Here is a 26,945-nt window from a genome sequence, read left to right as displayed (position 1 = left end):
AGTCCTCCATGAAAACTAGTCCCATCTGAATAGGACTAAGGGGACGTTTACACGACACCGTTTTCAACTAAAAACGGAAAGCTTTTTATGCGTTTTGTCGTTCATTTACACGACAACAGCATTTTGGAGGCCTGAAAACGCAAACTTTTGAAAACAGGTTTCAAAGTGCGTGTTTTTGAAGAAAATACCGGGGGAACGGGGGTCGTTTTGACAACGTTGTCGCCTGTATGCAAAAAACGCAAAGGGAAAACTTTTCCGTTTTTAGTACATCGTTGTCGTGTAAACCCTAATGTTGACTTTACTGAAAGAGAAATGAAAGTGTTAATATTTTAAAAAGAGTAGAAAAGGCTGACGGCATTGTTCACGACCGACATCTGAAGCCAGCTCAGCTGTGCTCATAGTCCAGATGTCAGTATTTAAAGCTGAGAGCTGGTGCTGTCAGAGAAAGAGGCACAACACCTGTGCAGATGATGAACACCTGCCATGCTCACAAAGCTCAAGCAAAACACTGAGCCTCATGTGCTTTGACTAACCCTGCGGAGAGGTAAGAGGCTTCACCTGCTTTCTTTTTGTTGGCCTTTTCCTGTTGGTCAAAGTCTTTGCTTTAAATGTTTGGCCTCTGAAATGATCGCATTCAGAGAGGACACCTGCTCTCTGAGGAATCCCACTCACCTGGATGTGTTTTTTTACTCACCAACACATTTAAAGGGATAGTTCGCCTAATTTTTGGGTGAACTTTTCCTTTAATAATGCTATTGGTTCGTTTTACATGCAGTCTGTTTATAATTATCGATTACTGCAGGTGATTTTATAGTAAAACCTCATATCTGCTGTCATCTAAGTAGTGCAAAAATGCCTCATGGATTGCCTTTCAAAAACAGGAACCAGATTATGATTATTCTCATAAAGTGCTCTATCAATACTGTCAAATTGTCTTTGTGCCGTGACAAAAAGCATTTTCACGGATCAGTTCGCCTGTAAGGGACAAACGTGGCATTTGAAATCACATTAGTTTCGTGCTGTTTATTGTTTGGCAATATTTGCTGGCTGCTTCACATCTTTTCTGTGCTGCGGGCTTCAGGCCAGCGGCTGACGGTCAGACCGATGGAGTTTACACTGGGTTTTAAAATGGCATTTCACAACAGATGCACAGCTGATGCTCTGAGCACATACACCTACAGGAAATTCATCTCTTATCCCATAATTTTGTTTAAAAATAATCAATATTCATTAGCCTCTGTTCCAGTCATGGAAAGACATGACTTTTTTGGACAATATCCCCCATACAAAGATGCCTGAAGTGCTGTAAAATCTAATATTTTTAACATTATGACCACCTTCCTAATATTGTGTTGGTCCCCCTTTTGCTGCCAAAACAGCCCTGACCCATCGAGGCATGGACTCCACTAGACCCCTGAAGGTGTGCTGTGGTATCTGGCACCAAGATGTTAGCAGCAGATCCTTTAAGTTGCGAGGTGGAGCCTCCATGGATCGGACTTGTTTGTTCAACACATCCCACAGATGCTCGATTGGATTGAGATCTGGGGAATTTGGAGGCCAAGTCAACACCTCAAACTCGTTGTTGTGCTCCTCAAACCATTTTTGCTTTGTGGCAGGGCGCATTATCCTGCTGAAAGAGGCCACAGCCACCAGGGAATACCTTTTCCATGAAAGGGTGTACATGGTCTGCAACAATGCTTAGGTAGGTTGTACGTGTCAAAGTAACATCCACATGGATGGCAGAACCCAAGATTTCCCAGCAGAACATTGCCCAAGGCATCACACTGCCTCCGCCAGCTTGCCTTCTTCCCATAATGCATCCTGGTGCCATGTGTTCCCCAGGTAAGCGATGCACACGCACCCGGCCATCCACATGATGTGATTCATCAGAGCCTGGCCACCTTCTTCCATTGCTCCATGGTCCAGTTCTGATGTTCACGTGCCCACTGTTGGCTCTTTCGGCGGTGGTCAGGGGTCAGCATGGTCACCCTGACTGGTCTGCGGCTATGCATTTCCATACGCAACAAACTGTGATGCACTGTGTATTCTGACACCTTTCTATCAGAACCAGCATTAACTTCTTGAGCAATTTGAGCTACAGTAGCTCGTCTGTTGGATCGGACCACACGGGCCAGCCTTCGCTCCCCACGTGCATCAATGAGCCTTGGCCTGTCTCCGGTTCACCACTGTTCCTTCCTTGGACCACTTTTGATAGATACTGACCACTGCAGACCAGGAACACCCCACAAGAGCTGCAGTTTTGGAGATGCTCTGACCCAGTCGTCTAGCCATCACAAATTGCCCCTTGTCAAACTCGCTCAAATCCTTACGCTTGCCCATTTTTCCTGCTTCTAACACATCAACTTTGAGGACAAAATGTTCACTTGCTGAGTAATATATCCCACCCACTAACAGGTGCCGTAATGAAGAGATGTTCAGTGTCATAATGTTATGCCATCGGTGTATATATTTGTACTTGATGTAATGTAAATATATTTATATTAAAGGATTAGTCCACTTTTAAATAAACTTTTCCTGATAATTTACTCACCCCCATGTCATCCAAGATGTCCATGTCTTTCTTTCTTCAGTCGAAAAGAAATTAAGGTTTTTGACGAAAACATTCCAGGATTATTCTCCTTATAGTGGACTTCAATGGACACCAAACGGTTCAAGGTCCAAATGACAGTTTCAGTGCAGCTTCAAAGGGCTTTAAACGATACCAGACGAAGAATAAGGGTCTCATCTAGCGAAACGATCGGTCATTCTAAGTGCTTCCGCCAAAACCGCATTTCCGTATTCTCCAAAAGGTTTACGCTGTATGTCCTACGCCTACCCTATTCAACTTACGGAAAAAATTTAACTGGCGCTGCGTTCGTTCCGTAAGTAGAATAGGGTAGGCGTAGGACATACAGCGTAAACTTTTTGGAGAATACGGAAATGCGGTTTTGGCGGAAGCACTTAGAAGGCGAACATTTGTTTATATAAAGCATATACATTTAAAAAAAAAAATTTCGAAAATGACCGATCGTTTCGCTAGATGAGACCCTTATTCCTCGTCTGGTATCGTTTAAAGCCCTTTGAAGCTGCACTGAAACTGTCATTTGGACCTTGAAACCTTGAAAAATCCTGGAATGTTTTTGTCAAAAACCTTCGTTTCTTTTCGACTGAAGAAAGAAAGACATGGACATCTTGGATGACATGGGGGTGAGTAAATCAGAAAAAGTTTATTTAAAAGTGAACTAATCCTTTAAGATTGGAAGTGTATTTTCCTGGCCCTATATATATATATGGGAACAGGCTTAATGTCTGGAGAGCTCACTAGGTTTTGGAACAGAGCACTAGTTTTTATTCTGTTTTTGGCCCGAGATTCCCCTGCAGTGGCCTAGAAAAGTTCATAAGAATATTTTCTATATATCTGTCATTCACCAGATCCACTGATGCCCAGGATATACTCTATGACACACGCTGAGATAAGCCTGTATGGTTCTCAAGTGCATCAGAGTCCCAAATCTCAGCACAAACTCTCGCCTTTCTACGGCGCTGTCGGGCCGGTGGCTGTTCCCTCAGATAAAGCAGAATATTTTAGGAGCATCTATCAGATATCACACTGTTCCAAATCCCACAGGATCGCCGCTGTGGCCTTGCTCCATGATGGCAGCTCCCATGTACTCGGCATTAATGCATTTTTTGTTTGTACACACTGTAGCATTATTTTTGCGAGGCCTGTGTCGGGATACATTAGGCTCTGTTTAAATGCACTCATGAAGCGTTTCTGTAACTTTAGAATGCTAGATTAATGCGCCCTAAACCCTGAATGCTCTCAGGCTGGCGGAGGGTTCGCTCTGAGACGCAGTGCATTACGTTCTTATCCCTAATGCTCCTGTACAGACCTATTATTCAGGATTTGGAGCAGAATTGTCATGGATACAGAGATTATACATGCACTTAATACAGTTTTACCTCAACCGGAGAAGGTGGCAGAGCTTCAGTTCAACTTGTAATCAGAATATCCATTATTCAGAGCAGGAGATTTGCATTACTTTTCCTCACATTTTTATTTCATTCGTAGATTCTCTAGAGTCACTTTCACATACAAACTACGATCCGTTTATTTTGTGTTATCAGCAGCACAGAGTTCAGTAGGCCGTGATAATTTTGTGTGCCTACTAAGGAGGCATCCTAAACATCGTAAGTGACTTGGAACGCTCTACATGCAAAAATAGAAACCAGATGACTGATTAAATGTCCTGTCCAGTTAGGACAAAAACTCAGATTTGCATGGAGGACATAGTTAATTTTCTTTCTTTCTTTTTTTCGCTTGTCACTTCATCACGTTACACCTCATTAGAACACATTTAATGTGTAAACACCTGACCACCAATAGAAATTGTCTTTTAATTTATAATTTTTTTGTATATCATTTCAGTTTAAATATGTATTGTGTATATATAAAATATAAATTAAATATATTTTTTAAAAATGCATTTTCGCATTTACCCAAAATGTATTATTTTAAGATGGGAAATTAAGTAAATTTTTTACATTTAGCATATGTTCAAAATGTGTTTATTTAGTGCTGTCAAATCGATTAATATATATATATATATACACACACACACATTATACATTTACAAACTTTTGTTCGATGCGATTAAACGTGATTAATTGATTTAACAGCACTAATATATATACATATTAGTGCTGTTAAATCGATTAATCGGGATATATATATAATATAGATATATTTATATATCAAACCATATATATATATATATATATATATATACACACACACACATATATTATACATTTACAAACTTTTATGTTAAATGCGATTAATCGCGATCGATTAATCGATTAAAATCGATTAATCATGATTTATATATATATATATATACATATTTATATATCAAACTATATATATATATATATATATATATATATATATACACACACACACACACACATATATTATACATTTACAAACTTTTATGTTAGATGTGATTAATTGCGATTAATCGATTTAACAGCACAAATTTAAATATATATAAAATAATATATAAAATAATGCAATGAAATAATGAATACATATTTTTAACCTACAACTTTTCTAACAGGTATATTATATTATATTATATTATATTATATTATATTATATTATATTTTCTGGATCTGAGTTCTTTTTTTTGTTTGTTTGTTTGTTTTTTAAATTCACAACTTTTTTCAATGCTGTATGGGAAAATAAAAATTTTGATTTGCGTGTTAATTATTTGAACAGCACTTTTGCTTAGAGAGACTAAAATAAAATAATCAGTTTCCACATAGGGAATAATTATTCGTGGTTATTTATGACTTATAAAACTTTTATTTGACTATTGGAAGTCCTCTGATGTGTGCCTGCTGAATTTCTTTGAAATGAAATTCAGTAAATTTCTCTTCCTTTCATTCATATTCTAATTCAACTTCCTGTGGGGTGTGGCTTATTCAGATCAAACTCACACTTGAGCAATGAAAGGGAGTTATTAAATTCTGAATTTTACATAACCCTGCTGTTCAATTCCATCTTCTGTCTAGAATCCCTCCACGGAGGTGGATTTGTGAGTATTTGCAAAGTGTGTTTGGGCTTCAGAAGCCAAACATCAATAACTCCTCTCCTTTAATCTGTTAGCCTGATTCAAATTTAGATTGTCCTGTTCTTTTAAAGTGCTTTAGTCTCTCCCAGCGCATGAGTAATACTTGTGCTCAGATGTGTTTTCTGCTCTCTGGGGTGTGTTTCAGACTGTTCTTCAGATGCTCATTAGATTAAATGAGTATTTGTTCACTCAGACAGAGCACTGCTGTGACATGTGCAGGCGCTAGCAAAAAAAAGTGTCATGGGGAGCGTTGATGCTGGAGGATATGTTTTGCTTAGTTATTACTCCATTAGTGGACATTTGCGTCTGCAAACCAAGTTATCGTACAAATACCCCGGGGTTTATTGTCTTGCGCAATAGCGCAATAGTGATTGGCCACCAATTGGTGAAGTTCATTGTCACTTGAGGCGTTTCAACCTACAACCTTTTTTAGCCCGGATCTTTAAAAGAATATTCTGGGTTCAACTTAATTTGACTGCATCTGTGGCATAATGTTGATTACTAAAAAAAAAAATCCAATTGTTCCTTCTTATCTTTAAAAAGCAGAAATCTGGATCCAGGAAGGCACTTACAAATGAGTAAACATTAACTGTTTCAATAGTATAGGCATGATTTTAGTGTGAAAAAAATCACATGAGATTCTCCAGCTTTGTTGTTGTTGAGCAACCGAAGCGCAAGCTGTTAAAGCTCCGCCCTCTTCTGGAAAGGGGGCCGGGAGCAGCAGCTCATTTGCATTTAAAGGGACACACACAAAAATGGCGTGTTTTTGCTCACACCCAAATAGGGGCAAATTTGACAAGCTATAATAAATGATCTGTGGGGTATTTTGAGCTGAAACTTCACAGACACATTCTGGGGACACCAGAGACTTATATTACATCTTGTAAAAGGGGCATAATAGGTCCCCTTTAACACAATAATGACGTTATCTTTTGGGGGTAATTTCTCAGCCAAATTTTTAATTTGCGATTAATCGCCAAATCGCCCTCCCTGACAGCAACATAGTGTCGGCCCAGATCCGGCCCACATCTGGTCCGAGTGTAATCCACATGTACCAGACGTGGGCCGGATCTGGGCCACACTTTGTTGCTGTCTGGGCTATTATATATATATATATATATATATATATATGTGTGTGTGTGTGTGTGTGATGTATTAAACTAGAAAAAGACAAAATATAAGCATTTTCGGTAGTGCTACATTGTAAGTGCCTTTTTTTTGTTTTTTGTTTTTAAGAAAATGAGGGATGAGTTGAAGCTATTTTTGTGGTAATCAACATTGAGATAAACTGAACCCACAATTTGCCTTGAAAGGGTTAGTTCACCCAAAAATGAAATTTCTGTCATTAATTACTCACCCTCATGTCATCCCAAACAGCTTCAGTGTTTATGTCCGAACAGTGGCTCATTATTGGCCGGCTCCTGCGTCAGCATCACACGCATACGTTATGCTGCTCACGTGACCAGAGCCGGTCAATACTGAGCCGGCGTTCGGACGTAAACACTGAAGCTCTGCAACGAAAATAGTGACAGGGGACAGATGAATTTGTTGAATAAAGTATTCTCACTTTATAATATTAAGGTTGAACCACTGTAGTCACGTCGATGGTTTCAACAATGTCTTTAGTACCTTTCTGGACCTCAAAAATGCTATGTGTGGATCAGAAACCCTCGGATTTCATCAAAAATATCTTAATTTGTGTTCCGAAAACAAACGAAAGTCTTACAGGTTTGGGACACCATAAGGGTGAGTAATTAATGACAGCAATTTCATTTTTGGGTGAACTAACCCTTTAACCAATCACCTAATTTTAGGGCCAGTTGGTCATTCATTGTGCCTCAGCAGAAACACACATCTGAGCTGCTTTATTTAAGGCTTGTGTTGTTCTAGTTATTCTTTTTTTAAGAAACCTGACCTCAGCTGTTCCTCGTGATGTGCTCAGATGCTCTCTCTGGGCACCGGGCTGCTTTTGAACCGCAGATGTGGCAGCAGCGCAAACCCAGTGAGTGTGTTTTGGCCTGAAGAGGGCAGCAGTCCTGAGCCGTGGGATAGAAATACACCCCTCTCGAGATTACAGCCAGAGGACATTTGGCCTAAAAGAAGCTGATCAGTTCAGCTATGATACAAAGTTTATCTCTGATGTGATGCGGTGCGTTTCAGTAGGTTGAAAGGTGCACGTCTGAAAAGCTGGAAGGCAACCTGTAGTCATAGCAACAAGCGGTGTTTAAAGCGCAACGCATTCAGAGTGCTTGCAGAAGCTAATGTGCTCAATACCTCGGTCTCAGGAGGAAGAAACAAGTACGTGTGTCAAGCGTGTCGGAGTTCAGTCTGAAAAATCAGGAGCAAACAACTTTCATATGCAAATATGTATGATGTTCAGTGTCTCGTGCGCTCAAGTCTGTACAAAACCTTTGATTTTATTGTATTAACATCAAACTAATGCATATACAGATGTATTTTATAAAATATGTTCTGTCATCTCTTAAATTTCTTAGCTGATGTAATACATATTTATATTTATATGGGAATATGAGTGATTACTTTTCTTATTTCACCAAATTAACTATTGCATTTTATATATTTATATAGAGTGGGGTTCAAATGTCTGCGACAAACTTAAAACCTGTGACTTAAAATCAAATTTAAATCTGGATAAACGGATTGAATTTTAACATTTTTAAAAGAAATATATGTATGAAAGGCAAAATAAAGCATTCTAGTGCTGTGAGATTGTTGGACAACGCTATCAATCATCAGAGCAGCCGGTTATTTACATTTCCGCTGGATATTATTTACCACGCAGTGTGTTAATAATATTTTCAGGGTTTTTTTGTTTTGTTTTGTTGTTTTAAATCTCCTCCTCTGTAGTAAACATGCTACTGATTATTTTATTTTTGCCTCAGGCTTTCATCAGATCCAAATACTAAAACAGAGATAATTAGGAAACAATGCGGCAGAGCTGAAAATACAACAGAGAAGAATAAGATTCAATTTCCTCTGGTGATTTTACACGTCAAACACATTGGAACTAAAATAACCTGGGTTCAGTTCCTGACAGGAAGAGCACCTTTATCCTGTAATGGAGTGGGAAGCTTTATAAACCTCATGATTTGATTTGATTCAGGTCATGATTTGGTCATGATCCGGTCATGATCCAATTCTAAAAATACTTTTACAACTCAATAATCTGCCTAAAAGCCAACCTAAAATATGTCTGCACTGACTTTTCTATGAACTGAATAATTAATAATATAAAGGGACAGTTCACCCAAAAATAAAAATTACCCCATGATTCACTCACCCTCAAGCCATCCAAGGTGTATATGACTATCTTCTTTTAGACAAACACAATCGGAGCTACATTAAATAATATTTTGCTCTTCTAAGATTTATAATGGTAGTGAAGGGGGGGGCAGATTTTGAAGCCCAAAAAAGCTCATCCATCCATCATAAAAGTAATCCACACGGCTCCAGTGGGTTAATAAAGGTCTTCTGAAGCGAAGCGATGGGTTTTTGTAAGAAAAATATCCATCTTTAAAACTATAGTAACTAGATTCCAACAGATGAACATACGCATCGATTTACGGCAAAAGGGTGACATCTGACCCGATGCATGACGTAATGATGAACGCGGAAGTGCAGAGGATAGAGCAAAACAAAACACCAGTCACGAATTAGAAGTCTAAAACGAGAATTTTTAAAGAGAAATGTTGGAGGATTTCAATATAAGAGAAGAAGAGCTTGAGTTTGTTGCCCAGCACTATTTGTTTGAACCGTGAGAGGCTTACGACACTCCTACATCGCGTCAGTGTTAACTCTTTTTGCGTAAGTCGACGTGCGAAAGGCCGTCTGCCGGAAGCTAGTTATGTTAGTTTTAAAGTTTTAAATATGGATATTTTCCTTACACAAACACATCGCTTTGCTTCAGAAGGCCTTTATTAACCCGCCGGAGTCGTGGATTACTTTTATGATGGATGGATGCTTTTTTGGGCTTCAAAATCTCATCCTCTATTCACTGCCATTATAAAGCTTGGAAGGGCCAGGACATTATTTAATATAACTCCGATTGTGTTCATCTGAAAGAAGATAGTCATATACACCTAAGATGGCTTAAAGGGACAGTTCACCTAAAAATGAAAATTTGATGTTTATCTGCTTACCCCCAGGGCATCCAAGATGTAGGTGACTTTGTTTCTTCAGTAGAACACAAATGGTGATTTTTAACTCTGACCGTTGCGGTCTGTCAGTCGTATAATGCATGTCAATGGGAACTCCATCTATAAGAGTCAAAAAAACATGCACAGACAAATCCAAATTAAACCCTGCGTCTCGTGACGACACATTGATGTCCTAAGACACGAAACGATCGGTTTGTGTGAGAAACCGAACAGTATTTATACCATTTTTTACCTCTAATACACCACTATGTCCAACTGCCTTGAGCGCACGCATGGCATCCGGTGCGTGAGGTGTGTACGCGCTCTGGCATAGTTTAAAGGATTAGTTCACTTTCAAATAAAATTTTCCTGATAATTTACTCACCCCCATGTCATCCAAGATGTTCATGTCTTTCTTTCTTCGGTCAAAAAGAAATTAAGGTTTTTGATGAAAACATTCCAGGATTATTCTCCTTATAATGGACTTCTGTGGTCTCCAAACGGTTGAAGGTCAAAATTACAGTTTCAGTGCAGCTTCAAAGTGCTTTAAACGATACTAGACGAGGAATAAGGGTCTTATCTAGTGAAACGATCGTCATTTTCTAAAAAAAAATACAAATGTATATGCTTTATGAGTTTACACAAATGATCGCCTTGCACGTGCTTCCGCTTTCCGTATTCTTTAAAAAGCTTACACTGTATGTCCTACCCTTCCCTATTCAACTTACAGAACGAACGTGGCACCAGTTCCGTTTTTTTCCGTAAGTTGAACAAGGAAGGCGTAGGACATACAGCATAAGCTTTTTGAAGAATACGGAAAGCGGAAGCACATGCAAGGCGATCTTTTGTGGAGTCTCCTACAACAGGTTTACATGCATACAAGGTCAAAAACCACAATTTTCTTATAATATACATTGTGTAGCATCACCTCTTTTCTCAGTGTCTGAAATGGTTTGACAAAGGATTCAGTCTCTCTAAACCCCTCCTTTCCACAGCCTCCACTGCTCTGATTGGTCAGACGGCCCAGTCTGTTATGATTGGTCGACTGCTTACAGTGCGTGTCGGAAACGAAACACCCATTACCATACCTGAACTTCAGCTGGATCACACACCGTGAAATGAACAGTAATGATGGCGTTGGTTTTATCGTATCAATTGAGGGTGGGACAAAATAGATATTGTTTGCGGGCAGCCAATGAAGACCATAGGCTGGCATTATGCAAATTTGTAACAAACCTACAATTTCGAGCAGGAAGTAAGACTTGTTCAGAATCAGTTCTTTCTTTTAGGAGACAATTACTCCATTTGTCATGCATGAAAAAGCATAATAGGGGCACTTTAAAATTCCAAGTATGAATTTTTGTGAATTGATTTGATTGAATCATTTGAGAGCCTGTACCTTTCAGCTGTTCTTTACACCGCCTTTGCTCTCTCAATCGCTCCTGATATTCTTCTGTCAGGCTCAAAGCTGAGCATGTGCAGGGTTAATGGATTTCGTGTGATGGGATCTTCATATCGCTGGAGGGGCCAAGACCACCGAGACCTGTGCAGACATGACACATTTTAAAAATGGATAGAGCTGAAAATGGGACAGTTATGGTGATTTATTGTCATTCGGACGAAACCATACGAATGTCTCGTTTAAATGATGAGCCATGTTTTCCAATTAAATTGTGGGTGCGTAGCCTGCCAGAATGATAGCTCTGTTCCTCATATATCACACTGGTGTGTGTGTGTGTGTGTGTGAAGGTAGAAAAGACATCTGTTTAAAAAGAAAGGTCTCTGTATGTGTGTGTGTGTCAGGTTTGAGGAAACCAAATGCCTTCACAAACCTACCTGGTAGTCGCTACAAAGAAAACAACCTCATAAAATGACTAAATTGTATATTATATTAAATGAAAATAGGCCTAAAGCCTATATTAATTACAATTATGTTAATTAAAGAAATGCAAAATGTCTAATTTAGCTTTTTTTTATTATTTATTGTGCGAATGACAATAAATCATGTTAAAACACCACACAGACATAAACAGCAATAACTGAATTTTCACCACAGAGGGACTTCAGTGATATTCTGCTATATGAAATTGCTTGTTGCAGACTCTGTTTGGGACAACATTCAGGGGAATACTGCAGGTTTAATATGTGTTTGTGGTTTCAAAGTAATTTGCATTTCCCTTTTTTACAGTGTAGCTGATGATCTAAGGAAGTTTCAGTTCAGGTCTCCATCTATAAAAGAGTTGTCAGCTACTTTCACTGCGGAATGACATACTGTATAAATCCTCAGGCTTCAGAGAGCTCTTAATTACCGCTGTCACAGGAAGAGGAAAAAAAAACTACATTTCATCAAAAACAGCAAGAAACTCTGAAGTTTTGCATATTATCACATCACCTTCACTGGCAAAAATAGAGGTTCTAATTAAAACCAAAAGACTTTCTTAGTTCCAAAAAAGAACAATTATTCTCTAGTACTTTGTGCAAGTATATACTGATCAAAAGTTTAGAGTAGGTAAGATTTTTTTTTAAGAAAGAAATTAATATTTTTATTTAAAAAGGGCCCATTAAATTGACATTAAAGGCATTTGTAATATTACAAAGGTTTTCTATTTCAAACAAGTGCTGTTCTTTTGAGCTTTCTGTCCATCAAAGACCCCTGAAGTATAAAAATATGAAGCAGCACAACTGTTTTCAACACTGATAATAAGAAATATTTCTTGAGCAGCAAATCATCATATTAGAATGATTTCTGAAGGATCATGTGACACTGAAGACTGGAGTAATGATGCTGAAAATTCAGCTTTGATCACAGGAATAAATTACATTTTACAATATATTAAAATAGAAAACAGGTATTTTAATTTGTAGTAATATTTCACAATATTTTTGCTAATAACTTCTTTTTCTTCGTGTTTCGGCGCAACGCCACCTACTGGTCCGGAGATTCGAAAAATGGCTATTTTTTAGTATAACTTGGTATGCTATAATGGTTTGTGTAAAAATCATAAAATTGGGCTCGTTAGATTTGGGTCGAATGATATAAATTTTCCTATATCAGCAATTTTGGGCGTCGGCCATTTTGAATTTGTGAGTAGTACAATTCTGTATTTTATGAACGCATCAGCATATCGTTACAAAACTCGGTATGGGTCATCGACACAATGCCCTGAAGGAGCCTGAGAAGTTTCGAGCCAGTGCCACCTAGTGGTAAAATCAAATATTCACATGCATATAACTTTGGATTTGGTTGACTTATTTTCACGGGAATACCTGAATACTTGCCTGAGTCCAACGATACCAAAACATGCTAGGTTTCGCCTTATGGTTTGTGCAACGTAGTGATTTAGCGCTTAAACAACTTTCGCAATTATCTTCGAAACCGTTAGTCTGATCTAGGCAAAACCACTATAGGAAAATCGGAAACATAGGTTGTTGGCTAAACGCTAATGGCCAAATGTCAAAATTTTGATTGTAAGTGGCAAAAAAATCAATCAAAGTTGTGCATGGGTCACTTTTTATGTGTTCATATATATATATATAAATGTCTATAACTCCTAAACGAAATGAGACATTTTCACCAAAATTGACACACTTATGCATGGGGGTACTCTGAGGACACACACACACAAAAAAGTGGTGGGACTGCGCCACTTGGTGGCACTATAATTGAACAAAACATGAAATTGGCTCTAACTACAGTACCGTTGGTCTGATTGACTTGAAAATTGACATGAAGTGTCTTTGTCTCAGTTGCCATCTTAGTCCATTATGACAATGGTGTACCATGAAAAACATGGCCGTCATTTTTAATTAAAATTGGCAAAAAAGATCCAAAGCTGTAACTGCAAAGGTTTTGCATATTGCTATATTTTCTGAACGCATTGACACATTGTTACGAAACTTATAAAAATTATATTATAAGCAATTATATCTAATTACAACTTTAAGGGTTTTCAACCTTTTTGCTTAAAATCATCTCCAAATGTCTTTATTTACTCATTTTCGCAGTTTTCTGCTTGCTTCTGTTGAGCTTGGCCCCTTAATTGCTGCTTGCAGCTATATTTTTTATTATTATTATGGATATGTTATCAAACATTTAAATGTAAAAATAGGTTTAAAATCACAGTATCTAACCCTGTGGAAAAAAAGCAATATCAGTCCATCACTAGTTTAAAGGAATAATTTAAAGGAGCGTTCAGGTTCTTTGATTAAAAACCGAGCTCTTTGCTGAGTTGTGGCCTGAAAGCTGAGGAACAGCGGTGTGTAAATGGAGTTCAACAGTTTTTTGATTTGCATAATTTCTTTAGAGAATTGCATGCTAAGACATCACAGACAGCGCTATCAGCAGGAGCAATTCATTCTAAGTGAATTGCCCCTTTAGTGTCTAAATTCAGTTTCCAGGTCACTAAATTCTGGAATTGAACATACAACCTTTGCCGCGGCTCCCATATTACTCTCACTCTTACATTTACTGTTGTGTGCAAGAGCAATCAGCTCTTAAACTATTCAATCCCAGACTCCTGGAACAGATCAGGGTCATCCACACCTGGAAATAAACCCGCAACCATTCCATCAGCCGCCACGTCCTTTACCATTAGACTAAAACAGCATCGCATCTGACTCACACTTTGACATTTATTGCAGTGGCACACACACACACCATCATGTTTAATCTTTCAGTGTCCATGTGATTTACAAGCGGATCATGCAAGACTGCAGCATCAGCCGTGACCAGAATGATCTCAACGGACACACACACAACCAGCATCTGTCCTGAGAGCTCTTTACGGTCAGTGGTCACAGTCCAATCAAATTCATTCCTTCAACACTGTAAATACTGTTAGTCAACACACTCTAAATAAAATGTCATCGTGAATGTTAATCAATAAATACTGACACCTTAACTAATCTGATCGCAGAGTGGCATGATTAGTGTCCAGATTTACACCAACCATCTGCTTTAAATAGGAAAAAGTCTATATAACTCAGACTTCCAGACAACTAGAATATGAAACTATATGCTATATTTTGTGGACTCAAACAAATTCATCATATGCAGCCCAGAGGCCTTTTTTGGAGGAGAAAAAAGAAATACTAAACAGTACAAAAATAAATAAAAATACTATAATATGACATTGAATAATGTACTTTATGGGCTGGTGTCACTGTTACAGTGTTACTTTAGAGAAATAAGTGATTTATGTACATTATTAAATACCATATGCTATAAGAACCCAACTGGAGAGCAAGTAATATCTCAGCTAACAGGTAATGTTCTCAAAATGTTCTGGCAAGTTTCTGAACAAACAGCCTTCAAGTAAGATTCGAAGTTCTCAAAAATGAAATGCTTTAGTTGGACGTTCGTCTATCATTTTTCAAATGTTACTACTTTTTTCTGAATGTTTTTAGAACATTCAAAAGTAACGTTCCCACAATGTTTGCAGAATTATCAATTGGAATGTTCATGTTGCTTTAATTTTCGCATATCCAAGAAAACAATGTTTTTAGAGAACATTCAGAAATATGGTTCTTAACTATTTGGCAAAACATTCTTAGCACATATTTTTGTTAGCTGAATAATATCTATATTTACTTCTAAACACAATAAAAATACTATTTTAGGGTATTTGGTAATTATGATTAGCTTAATTAAAAAGCAAAATGACATATTTAAAGGTTTTATTCCTGTGAAAATAATTTCTTCATGCCTTAAAATAGCTTAAATGTAACTCTACACCCTTGCTTCATTTAGTATACGTCAGATCTATGAATATGTAAATTAGTCCCCGCCTCCACTCACTCACACCAGCTCAGAGATCCACTTGGTCAATTGTAGTAAACGCTACACAGTGGCAAGTGGAAATATTTAATTCAGCGATATATGTTTGAACTAGAAACTTATTCAGAAGAAGAAGAAGAGTGGTCATCTACAAGACGTCCGTCATAAAAAAAAATCAGATCACGTTCGATTTTCTGCATTTTTCGCATCCGTGGCACGCATTTTGAGAGACGTTTTGACAATTCAGAGCCACCGTACGCGAACGTCGTCTACAGCACAAAGCAGTAGCACTGTATGACAAACAAAGTACGGAAAGAGACAGAATATAAAGATAGAGTGTGCCAGTATCGCTAGCAAAGCATCAAACTGAGCCACTGACATCCTGAAGTAAATTCTGAATCGCTCGGGATAATCACGCAGCTCCTTGATGAGGCTGGAACTCTCCTTCCTCTTTATGCAATCTCAGGAATGGATGTACCCAATATTTCCTCCTCCTTTTTGTCTTTTTAAGAAGAGAGAGGACAACTAAATCATGCTCACTGCTTGAAGACTTTATTTTGCGAATTTTTTCGCAACAGATTCATTAATATGCATCGGACTCATTGTGAAAGGTCTCTGTGCGTGATGAATTTTTAGGATCACGAATACGAAAAAACGCATACAAAAATTTCGGACTCAGTGTACAAAGGCCTTAAGGGCTAGAAACAAAATTCTTTTTCTTTGTGTTTCGGCGCAGCGCCACCTACTGGTCCGGAGATACGAAAAATGGCTATTTTTGAGTATAACTTATGAATGGTTTGTCTAAAAATCATAAAAGTGGTCTCGTTAGATTTGGGGCGGCATGCCGAGTCGAATCATATGAATTTTCCCATATCAGCAATTTTGGGCGTCAGCCATTTTGAATTTGTAAGTAGTATTTTATGATTCTGTACGCCATATTCATGAATATGTAAATTAGTCTCCGCCTCCACTCACTCACACCAGCTCAGAGATCCACTTGGTCAATTGTAGTAAACACTACACAGTTGCAAGTGGAAATATTTAATTCAGCCATATATGTTTGAACTAGAAACTGATTCAGAAGAAGAGGAAGAGTGGTCATCTACAAGTCGACGTATCAGAATGGTAACGTGTTTTATGTATCGCTCTCTACAACGATGGACACATAACGGTAATTACAATAACTACAATAACCATCAAATTTACACAGTGCACACAACACCTTGGCACTTTATTTCTCTCAACATGGGGGCAGGAGAGCGGTCAGTCAATAAATGTGAAAAAGTAACTTAGATATTTTGTTGTAAATTGAAAAACTAATGTGTTACTTTACTAGTTACTTGAAAAAGTAATCTGATTTCGTAACTCAAGTTACTTGAGTAACTTGTAACCAACACTGGTCCCATATGTATTTAACTAGACAAATTGTATATCAAATGAAACAAGGACTTGCATTGAACTAAAAAACCTAAACTAAGAGAGGGAGAGAGGACTTTGAATCCTCATGCAGCCCTAATAAAAACTTTTTCTCTGTTTGACCCAAATGTCTGCTGTTAGTTCTGGACTCTTGAGTGATGAATCTAAATGCATATAATCGATTAACTTTCAGGCTAAAAAATGCAGAATCCGATTCTCGGCTGCTTAAAAGCTTCAAGTGTTTCTCCAGAGAGCAGCATCTCCTTTTTTTATTAAATCAATGACTGCCGTAACCTCCAAAAGGGCCACGAGCCAGTCTGGGGGTGGAAAGGTTCCTTTAATGTCCTACGGCAATACTCTGAACTTCCTGTTATCTCAGCCCAAATCGAAACATAAAATACCCAAATATCTTCTCTCGATCGATAAGAGTCAGTGGCCCTACACGCCTAAGCCTGCTAAAAACATCCTGTTGTATTATAGACAGACACGTATGTGTGTGTTTCTGACCTAGCTATACTTTTGTAGACAGAATGAAAGATGTCTCCATGTTAGTCAAGTCTTACAAAACTGCTGTAGGGAGGCCTTGTCAAAAGGCAGTATGGGCTAAATAATGTCTCTATTCACTTGTAAACAAGCTATAGGTATTTTTAGGATATTTTTGTGTTTAATTAGGGCTGCACGATTAATCAAAATAAAACCGAAATCGAGATATGGCTTACTGCCATTATTAAACTGCAAAAGCTGTGATTAAATTAAATAAGTATATGCGCTGCACTGTGATCTTCCACATGAGCAGCTAATTATTTGCTATTTTATTACAATATTTTGATTAAAGATTACGAGGGCACATGCATTATGTTTTTTAAATAAATCATTTATAATAAATACTGCAGTATTCCATTAAAAAAATGTCAATTTGCCCATTGTGACTTGAAGGGCTCTCTCCTTTTCTGTCAAAATAAAATGGTTTAAGGTTTGAAAATGAAGAAATTAAGATAGCCATAAATATTAGTATTGTCATTTTACAGTTTTTAATGTCAAATAAAATATTATTATTATTATTATATTTTCCTAAATACTTTTTTATTTTATAATGAAATATTTCATATTCTGTTTTTATTTAGTAATTCTTTTTTTTTTTTTTTATGTAATAATATTAATTATTGCAGCCCTACAAACAGGAAAAGCAAACCTGAAATATTTTTTTTTTATCGAATTTTAAATGGTAATCATAATTTTTATCTGAAAAATGGCAATTAAATTTTTCCCCCTCTGGCAAGTGCAGTAAACCATCTAAGGGGCCGTTTACACAACACCATTTTCTACTAAATATAGCTGCAAGCACAAAAAAGGCATGACAAGAAGGTCCAAAGGCTCCTTCAGGGCATCGTGCTGATGATCCATACCGAGTTTTGTAATGATATGATACAGCATTTTAGCACAAAATTCAAAATGGCTGATGGCCAAAATGGCCGTTATGGAAAAATCGGATACCATCTGACTCAGCATGACGCCCCGAATCTAACAAGACCATCTCCAGACCAGTAGGTGGCGCTGCGCCGAAACGCTGCATGTAGCCTCAGGTCATGCTTGTGATGACATGTACCAAGTTTGGTCTGAATATGATTAAGTGTTGCTGAGATACAGCCTTATGTCTATTTTCGCAAGAACTACGCAAAATTTGTTCACGTGTTTTTCGAAAACGGTTTGAGAAATCGACTTTTTGTCGATCTATTTTTTTTTTGTCTGTATGGTCTGAAAATCGGAGTAATGGCCTAGGAGGAGTTTTGGGAAAATTCAAAATAATTGCAGAAAAATTGTCTTGTGTCAAGGAATCAGAGGGAAAAAAGAATTTTGTTTCAAGCCCTTACGGTTCAAAAGTTACTAGCATAAACATGAGTGCAAATTTGGACAGCTGGTGGCACTAAAGGGATTGAGTTAGAAACTCCAAGTTCAGTTCAGACTGCCCTCTATCTGTGTGCCAAATTTCATAACTTTCCCGTAAGCGGTTCTATGGGCTGCCATAGACTAACAGAGCGGAAGAAATGGAAGAAGAAGAAGAAGAATAATAGGAACGCCAACGGATATGATAGGTGCCTACGCACATTCAGAGCTTGGCCCCTAAAAATTAAAAACTTTTTAAGTATTTTGGGTGTTCATTTACATGACAACTGTGTTTTGGGGGCCTGAAATGCAAACTTTTGAAAACAGGTTTTGGAAAAGTTTTTGAAAGCGATACCGTTATCATCTCAGTGTGAACTACAAAAATGAGGATTTGTGAAAACAGTGACGTCATGCGGATGCGTATTACGTATCACATGTTCAGACACGTAGTGTTTCTTTACGAAGACCCCAAATAACGTGATGTTTAGCCCCTGAAATGTGAATCTTACCAGGGGAACTCCTCCAAAAACGTGGATTTTACCCCCTGAAAAGCAACTGGGCAAGTTTTGGGCTAGTTTTGAGTAGCAATTGGGCAGGTTTTGTTGTGAAAACCTGGCAACCCTGGTCGTTTTCGCGAATCCGTGTGAATGGGGATTGTTTTGACAACTTTGTCCTCTGTACCTTTTTAAAAAATGCAAACGAAAACCTTTTCCGTTTTTAGCACATCATCATCGTGTAAACGTACCCTAAGACCAGCGTAGACTCGTTGAAGATGGTTTGGTAAGGGTGTAGAGGAAGCTGGAACTATAGTCCAGTTCAGACAGATTTGTAAATGATGGGCTCTGGAGCTCATAATTTGCTGGAGTGATCACTGTCTCTGTCTCTCTGAAGCCGCAGAGCTGGACCTCTGGCCGGTGCGGTTGAGGGGGTTCTGGCACCTTTCCGCAGCACCTGAGCTCTGTGACACAGCTGCTAATTACAGAAGTGCGAGACACATGGCCGCGGCGCACACTCTCTGATCTCTCTCTCCCGTTCCCTAATCAGCAATCAAGAGCTCCAAACGTTCCTCCACTTCAGATGATCCCAGATGCTCCAAACATTTCCACCAATTTGCTGGGCAGCGTTTTGGCTGTGATTCTCATCAAAACATGCATGTTCTGTTACTGTTCTGTTAATCGAGCTCAGCACCTAGACTGATATTCTGATATTCTTTTATAATCAATAAAATGAAATGAACATGGGTTATCATAATACTATGGCGCATGTCACACACAAGTCATGCATATGCTTAAAATAACTCAACATGTCACCAATGGCTTTTTGATAATGATGAATTATAATCAGTTAGCCACAATTATGTAAAAAAATCCCTGCTTGGTAAATGCAAATATTTTATTCACATTTTTGATGATATACAGCTCCAACTTTACTAGAGTCTTTATGACTGAGTCATTTGAATCATTCACTTAAATGATTTGCTCAAAAACAATAGGCTTGTTCGAGATGCGCCGGCGCTGCGCAGACGGTTTCACGTATGACATCAAAGTACTGCAAGAGCAATTCAAAAGCATTAGGAGTCGTATGCTCTCAAAACGATGCATCTCGATCAAGCCTATTGATTCATTCAGCAACGCTAATGATGCTGCGGAGACACGCTTTGGTTAAAGGCCCTAATATACTTCAAACAAAATCAAAGAAATAACTGATGTGGCATCATTTCGAACAAAATCTGACAAAACAAAGTTCATTTTGGTTGTTCAAAATGGCTTGCCAAAGCAAACTCTCAGGAAAAGTTAGCTCCAAAAGTTCGCAAAACACCTTCCTACTACCATTGGTCCGTGACGATAATGTAATAGAAGGCGTGCGCTTAGGCTCCGCCTTCTTTCACAAGGAATTCTTCTCTGACTCATTCCATCTGTTGAGTTCGTCAAGGTAAGATTTCCGCAGGAAAAAAAAGTAAGATCTCCACGGGTGAAAACATGAACACACTGGATAGCCGCTTTATAGTAGAAAATGAAGTTGTGCTTCTGATGAAATGAGGCACAGACACTGTTTTTCATATTTAATACTGTAAAGCTGTTTGCTTTTAAGCAATCTATTAAATAAAATGCCATATAAATAAACGTGATGCAACTTTACTGGATCGAATGCTTTTCTTATGCTTGGTATTAAAAAAGCTCACTGTTTCCTCATTTTTGTTGTGTTTATTTTGTTACTGAGAGGAATGCGCACACAACATATTTACATATTCATCTAAACGTCACTCTCAGCAGTGTGGGCGGCATCAGATGTTCGATAACAGTATATCGCTGCTCACGTATTTCGAACTTTACCCCAAACGAAGAACGAAAAAGAACTTCGCCGTGAGTATAAAAATAGACATAACTAGCAATTAGTGTGTATGCATTCTATTAATATAAGTGTTACGTGTGAATTATTATATACTAAATTAACTCGCCCTGTCTCTAATTAGCACAAACACACTCAAGCTGAAGAGAGGCAATTTAACACATTAAATCAGCGTGTGTAGAGGTCAGACAGGACAAACCGGTGTTCCACATGGGTTTTTTCAATGAAAACAAATCTGCAAAACAGCTCAGACTGAGCACATCTGGCTGGTAACTTGAAGATTAACCAGCTCCAGATCGTCTGAACCTGTCATAAAATCAAGACATATTTTGTATATTTCCTATTTGATATAAAAAACAACAACTCGGAATTAGACTCTTTTGACTAGTAAACACCCACATAGCAACAGGCTAAAAACCACTCAGCAACCGCAAAGCAACGCTCTGGTAACCGCCCAGAACACCCCATGGACATTATAATACACACTAGACACCCTATTGGCCTCTGGACCGTATGTCAACGGCGCCGCCATATTGTGCGGGGCAACGTTCCCATAACGCTCATAACTGGAATTGAGAAAAATGCCTGCTTCGTGTGCTGCTTGGAGCTGTACAAATTGCCGCACAATTGAAAACAGGTCTCGGGGAATGACCTTTCACAGGTAAGACTGAACATTTGTTTCTGGTTGTATTTTGTCATTATATAATTATATTGATAGTAGTTGGCCACTGGAGTGAGTCAGACTAAAATAGCTAGCGATGTCGCTAGTTAGCTGTGAAAGTTGAGACATGAGTTTACATGATTTCTAATATAGTTTTACCTTATATCTTATTTTATAAACTAAATTTCCTGAATTTAAATATTAAGTTTAAATTTCTTAAAACCGACTTTTAGGACAAGTACTTGTTTTGGCTAGGTGACTGACATTTTGTGAATCTTACCGTAACGTTAGTTGGCGAGCTTCTCGCACATTGAAGGTTTCCCAAAGACAACGAGTTGAGGAGACAGTGGGAAGTAGCTAGAAGGGAAGTTTCCCGACTCATCTACAAAGAGTAGGTTTGTCTTTTTAGATTTAATAGTTTGCCATGAAATGGTGATTTGTTTATATTTTTATTTCCTTTTTAGCCCGTTGCAACCAGAGTTACACAAGCCTCAAGGAAAGCTGAGGAGAGCCTGTCAGTGCACTGTTCTCACCATTTCTAAGAGATTGATGGAAAATACATAGCCTGTTGTTGTTGTTATTATTATCATACCAATACTATATTATTATTGTACTAGTCACTATTTAATTTACTATTTTTATTATTGTCTATATTATTTTGCAATTGATATTACATTGTATTTGCGATTATTATTATTATAATACTATTTTATTTGCTGTATACTGTTTGTTATTGACAATATTATATGCTTTATTATTGATATTATATACTACATTATATACTATTTCTTATATATAGTGTATAACAAACTATTTACTATTTTCACTTTCTTATATTTACTATTTGCATTGCACTGTAGTTGTACCATGTCATATGTATTACCATAAAGGATCCATCAGTTATCGTTGTTGTTGTATGTTTTTGGAGTATCTGTATCATTTTAGTGCTATAAAAATACAGAAAGCAGCCTGTGTGATCTATTTGATGATTGGTTTCATTTTATCAATGGTGGTCAATTCTAAGCTCAAGAAAAGCTAAAATTGGGCTAAAGACAAAAAATGCCTTTTCCACAATAAGAAAACTTTATTTAATTTAATGTCAAAATTAAATTATATCTCAGTATGGGCGTTTTCACAATTCTTATGCAAGAATAAAGCAGCCAAATACATGACAAGCATGAGCTTTGACGATTTCTTATTAAAATAAATATTTTATATGTCTATCTATAGAGATTTTAAGTAACTAGAACTTTCTGTACACCACGTACATTATAAACCACTGAAATCGGTTGATAAATGTAAACGTTATTTTTGTTTTTATCCAGAAAAAACGCAGCTCGCCCGTTTACTTGCATTTGTTAACAGCGCAGTCACAATATGGCGGACTCGTTGACGTATCGCAGCAACAGTCCAAAGAGGCCAATAGGTCGTCTAGTGTTTATTAAAGTGTCTATGAGAACACCCTAGCTGAGAGTTTGATACTCACATTATTGACGACTAAAAAGTGTATAATAATTATTCAGAGAGAATTCCAGAACCATGTCGAGTTCTTGAATGAGATGCAGAGAGTTCTGGCACTCCCTTTGAGTTCAGTTGCAGGCATCATTTCTGTCAGTTAAACTCCCTGGAGTTCCGTCAGGGCGATATATTGATCCGGCAGCTCCGTGTGTGACTGACAGCAGCCCAGCGCGGCAGGAGACGCTACTGTTTACATGATTCTCCAATGACTCACCGACATGTTGTCTCACCATGCATAAATTAGCATCTCATTTATTACAGTACAAACTCATAAAGCCGGAGTAAAATAAATGTTTTATGAAGTGATTTCTTCATTTTCAAAGTTTCACCTGGTGCAAGAAAATAATATTGCTAACACTTTACAAAAAGGTCTCATTTATCAGCATATTAGTTATTTAAACAAGAACCCCTGAAAACAAAACAAAAAATCTATACATTAAATATGTAGAGAACAAATAAACACGACCCACACCTGGATGGTTTACCCATAGCTTTAAAAATGTATTAAATTATATTTAGGCTATATATACAGCAGAATTACTTCAGGCGTTTTTATATTGTCTTAAGACTGAATGTTGCTGTTTAAATAAACATAAGGACTTTGGCATGCTATACTGCAGTGTACTGGGAACTATTCTCTCCTTTCAAAACATGTTTGAAACCCACAACACGTCTAAATCCTCTTTGAAATAATGATAAACAAAGATGTTGTTTTTGAGAAATTTACTTTAATGAATATGAAGTATTCAGTAGTATTCGGTTCAGATTAAGGAAAAAGTTGATTTTTGAACCATTACACCAAAAAGTATTATACAGTTTTTTACTTCATAATATGAACTGCACTGTATGAATTACATACAGTATACACAGATTCTTAATAAAGCTATGGAAGATATTCAGTCAAGAGCAGTGAATGCTTTTCTTTTGTTGTTTGATTAACATTAACGACAGGCCTATATGAGGCTGCTGTCACTTTAAGACCTTATGCACGGATCCAATATAATGATAATTTCGCCCAGCTGTTGAATACTCACCAATACAGGCATTTTGACACATAAATGTGTGTATTTGACACAATAAGCCGCGAAAGTGAATTCAGCACAGCGAATTAGGATGTGCGCCACAGAAAGCCACCTGTCAGTACCAAATTCAGTTCTCTGTCGCCGTTTATTGTGCTTTTAATAACCCATCGTGCTTTTAATCACACTCTTTCTTCTCATTCATCTGTTTCTTTGCTGCTCTATAGTGTTTAAGGAGTCCTGCATTTACATACAGATGAACTATATAGAGAAATCTCTATCAAAATATGGCAGAATACGTCCCGCCTTCTAAGTAAAAGAGCCAATCGCTGATTGATGAAGTCATTGCGTCACTGCAGCTGCCGTTAGAAGCTCCGGTTCCCATTGAAACCTGAGACTCGTGTTAGGGCGCCGTTCACACAGAACATGTTTTTCTATACCAATGCGCTACTTTTCCATAGTTTTTCTATGTAAACATGCTCTAGACGGACGTGTATGATGTTACGCTCGCGTCTCACGTATTTTGCAGCACCTCGCACATGAGCGCCGCGTTTTTAAGACGCAGTGTCAAGTTAAAAGAACTTCAACTTTTACATGTAGCGCCGCTCATCAATGTCAGTTCCAAAACAGTGGACCAATCAGAAGAACTCGGAGGCGGGGCAGGCATTGTGAGCTTCTGTTTACGTTAGCAAGTTGGCGTTATTGCATCACGTCTCAAAAGCGTGTTTGAAGACACTCGCGTTCTGCACTGCGCTTTTTCAAAAACCATTTCTGAGCGCTCCTTCCAAATATGGCCGCCGAGCGAACAGACTTTCCTTGAAAGGGACTTTGGTCCACTCAGGGTTGCCAGGTTTTCACAACAAAACCCACCCAATTGCTACTCAAAACTAGCCCAATCGCGTTTCAGGGGATAAAAGCCGCATTTTTGGTGGGATTCCCCTGGTAAAATTCACATTTCAGGGGCTAAATATCATGTTATTTGGGGTCGGTTCAACCTGCGGACATGAAAAACAACCTGCGGCAACAGTGTTAAAATACTGTGGGAAATCCACGTACTTGGAAACACTGGGTCCACTCCACAAATTTCAAAGCGTTTTTCTCCAGCTGATGAACGTTAAAAACATTGACAACCAGAATCCACCCTGCTTTTAATAGCTCAACCATTTAAATGCTTATAATAAACAGAACAATATCGTGCGTTGGTGATGACGCTAATATAGTCATCGTTCTTGTTGTGAATCGGCCTTTAATAGTTTTAAGGATTTTGAACTGTAACATGACATTTTCAGTAAAAGTAAACTGTGTTTGTCAATTATACATGTCAGTCAGATGGCTGTTTTATGTCTTGGCCAGAATAAGTTGTCTATGCTCTACTACCACACACAGTCTATGAGAAAGTGAGCATCTGTTTCTGCCCTTTCATGAAGGTGAGGGAGATTTTCAGATGACTTTAATCTTGGAGACGGCGCTGAGCTGCGGTAATTATGAGCGCTTCAGAAAAGGAAGATTAACACTCTGCTTTTCAATTAACAGCCTGGAAATGTGATTATACAGCAGCACGTTTCTCAAGGGGGGGAAGGTTTGTCCTGGCCACTTCATTTCTCTCTGCTGTGTTTGTTTTAATGGCTCTCAGTAAAGCTAACAGCGGATAGTGTTTCTGGCTTCATTAGAGATGAAACTAACACTTATCACGTTCCCCAAAAGTTCCCGAGCCACGGAGAGACGGGAAATGAGCGCGTGTGTGTCCGCGGATTAGACTCAAGGATTAACATTGACGCAGACAATGAGGAACCGACAATTAAAACAGATTAATTAGGGGGGAAATTTCCCTCGCAGGGGTCAACACAAACACTCTCACGGCCCTGGAGGAATGAACAAACAGCTCAGCACTAACAAAGCTTACTGAACCCTAGATAAATGAACTGGCAGATGTTCTGCACTGAATGTCCTCTGAGTTGCTCTTGATGTTGTTCTTAAGTGAATGTCGCGCTTTCGAGAGGAGCTGATTCCTCGGCGAGGGACATGCCTCATCACAGCCAGAGAGCTTTAAAAGCATCGTGAAACGCCATCCGCTGTGTTTTTTAACTTCTGCTACGTGACATTGTGTGAAACTGAATAATCAGGAACTTTTTGAATGGACCATGCAATGTAAGCTACCCACTTCCATACATTAGGCCTATATTATACATTTCTAATCCTCAAATTTGATTTGAGTGACGTGTGTTGGGCAGAGTAACGGTTTAATGATCTAGGGCAGGGGTGTCCAAACTCAGTCCTGGAGGGCCACTGTCCTGCAAAGTTTAGCTCCAACCCCAATTAAACACATCCAGCTAATCAAGGTCTAATTAGGCATACTAGAAACATTCAGGCAGGTGTGTTGAGGCAAGTTGGAGCTAAACTCTGCAGGACTGATCTAGGGCATTGAAATATTTAATTATTTCAATTAGGGGTGTAACAATACATGTATTCGTCCTGAATCATCACAGTTCGGTGCATACAGTCAGACGACGAATACAGTCAGTCACAGGC

At 38.1% G+C, this 26,945-nt stretch overlaps 1 long non-coding RNA gene across 1 annotated transcript; it reads left to right on the top strand.

Moving 5' to 3' along the window:
• The first annotated feature begins 399 nt into the window (after positions 1-399).
• On the top strand, positions 400-20,110 carry LOC127507853 (uncharacterized). Its single transcript, XR_007928502.1, has 3 exons — positions 400-544; positions 14,471-14,579; positions 19,761-20,110. It is a non-coding gene; the product is annotated as an uncharacterized LOC127507853 (long non-coding RNA).
• The last annotated feature ends 6,835 nt before the right edge of the window (positions 20,111-26,945 follow it).

Source organism: Ctenopharyngodon idella, chromosome 24 (assembly GCF_019924925.1).
Source record: "Ctenopharyngodon idella isolate HZGC_01 chromosome 24, HZGC01, whole genome shotgun sequence".
Classification (NCBI taxonomy): domain Eukaryota; kingdom Metazoa; phylum Chordata; class Actinopteri; order Cypriniformes; family Xenocyprididae; genus Ctenopharyngodon; species Ctenopharyngodon idella.
The sequence above is the reverse complement of the archived record's forward strand: the minus strand, read 5'-3'. Positions and strand labels throughout refer to the sequence as shown.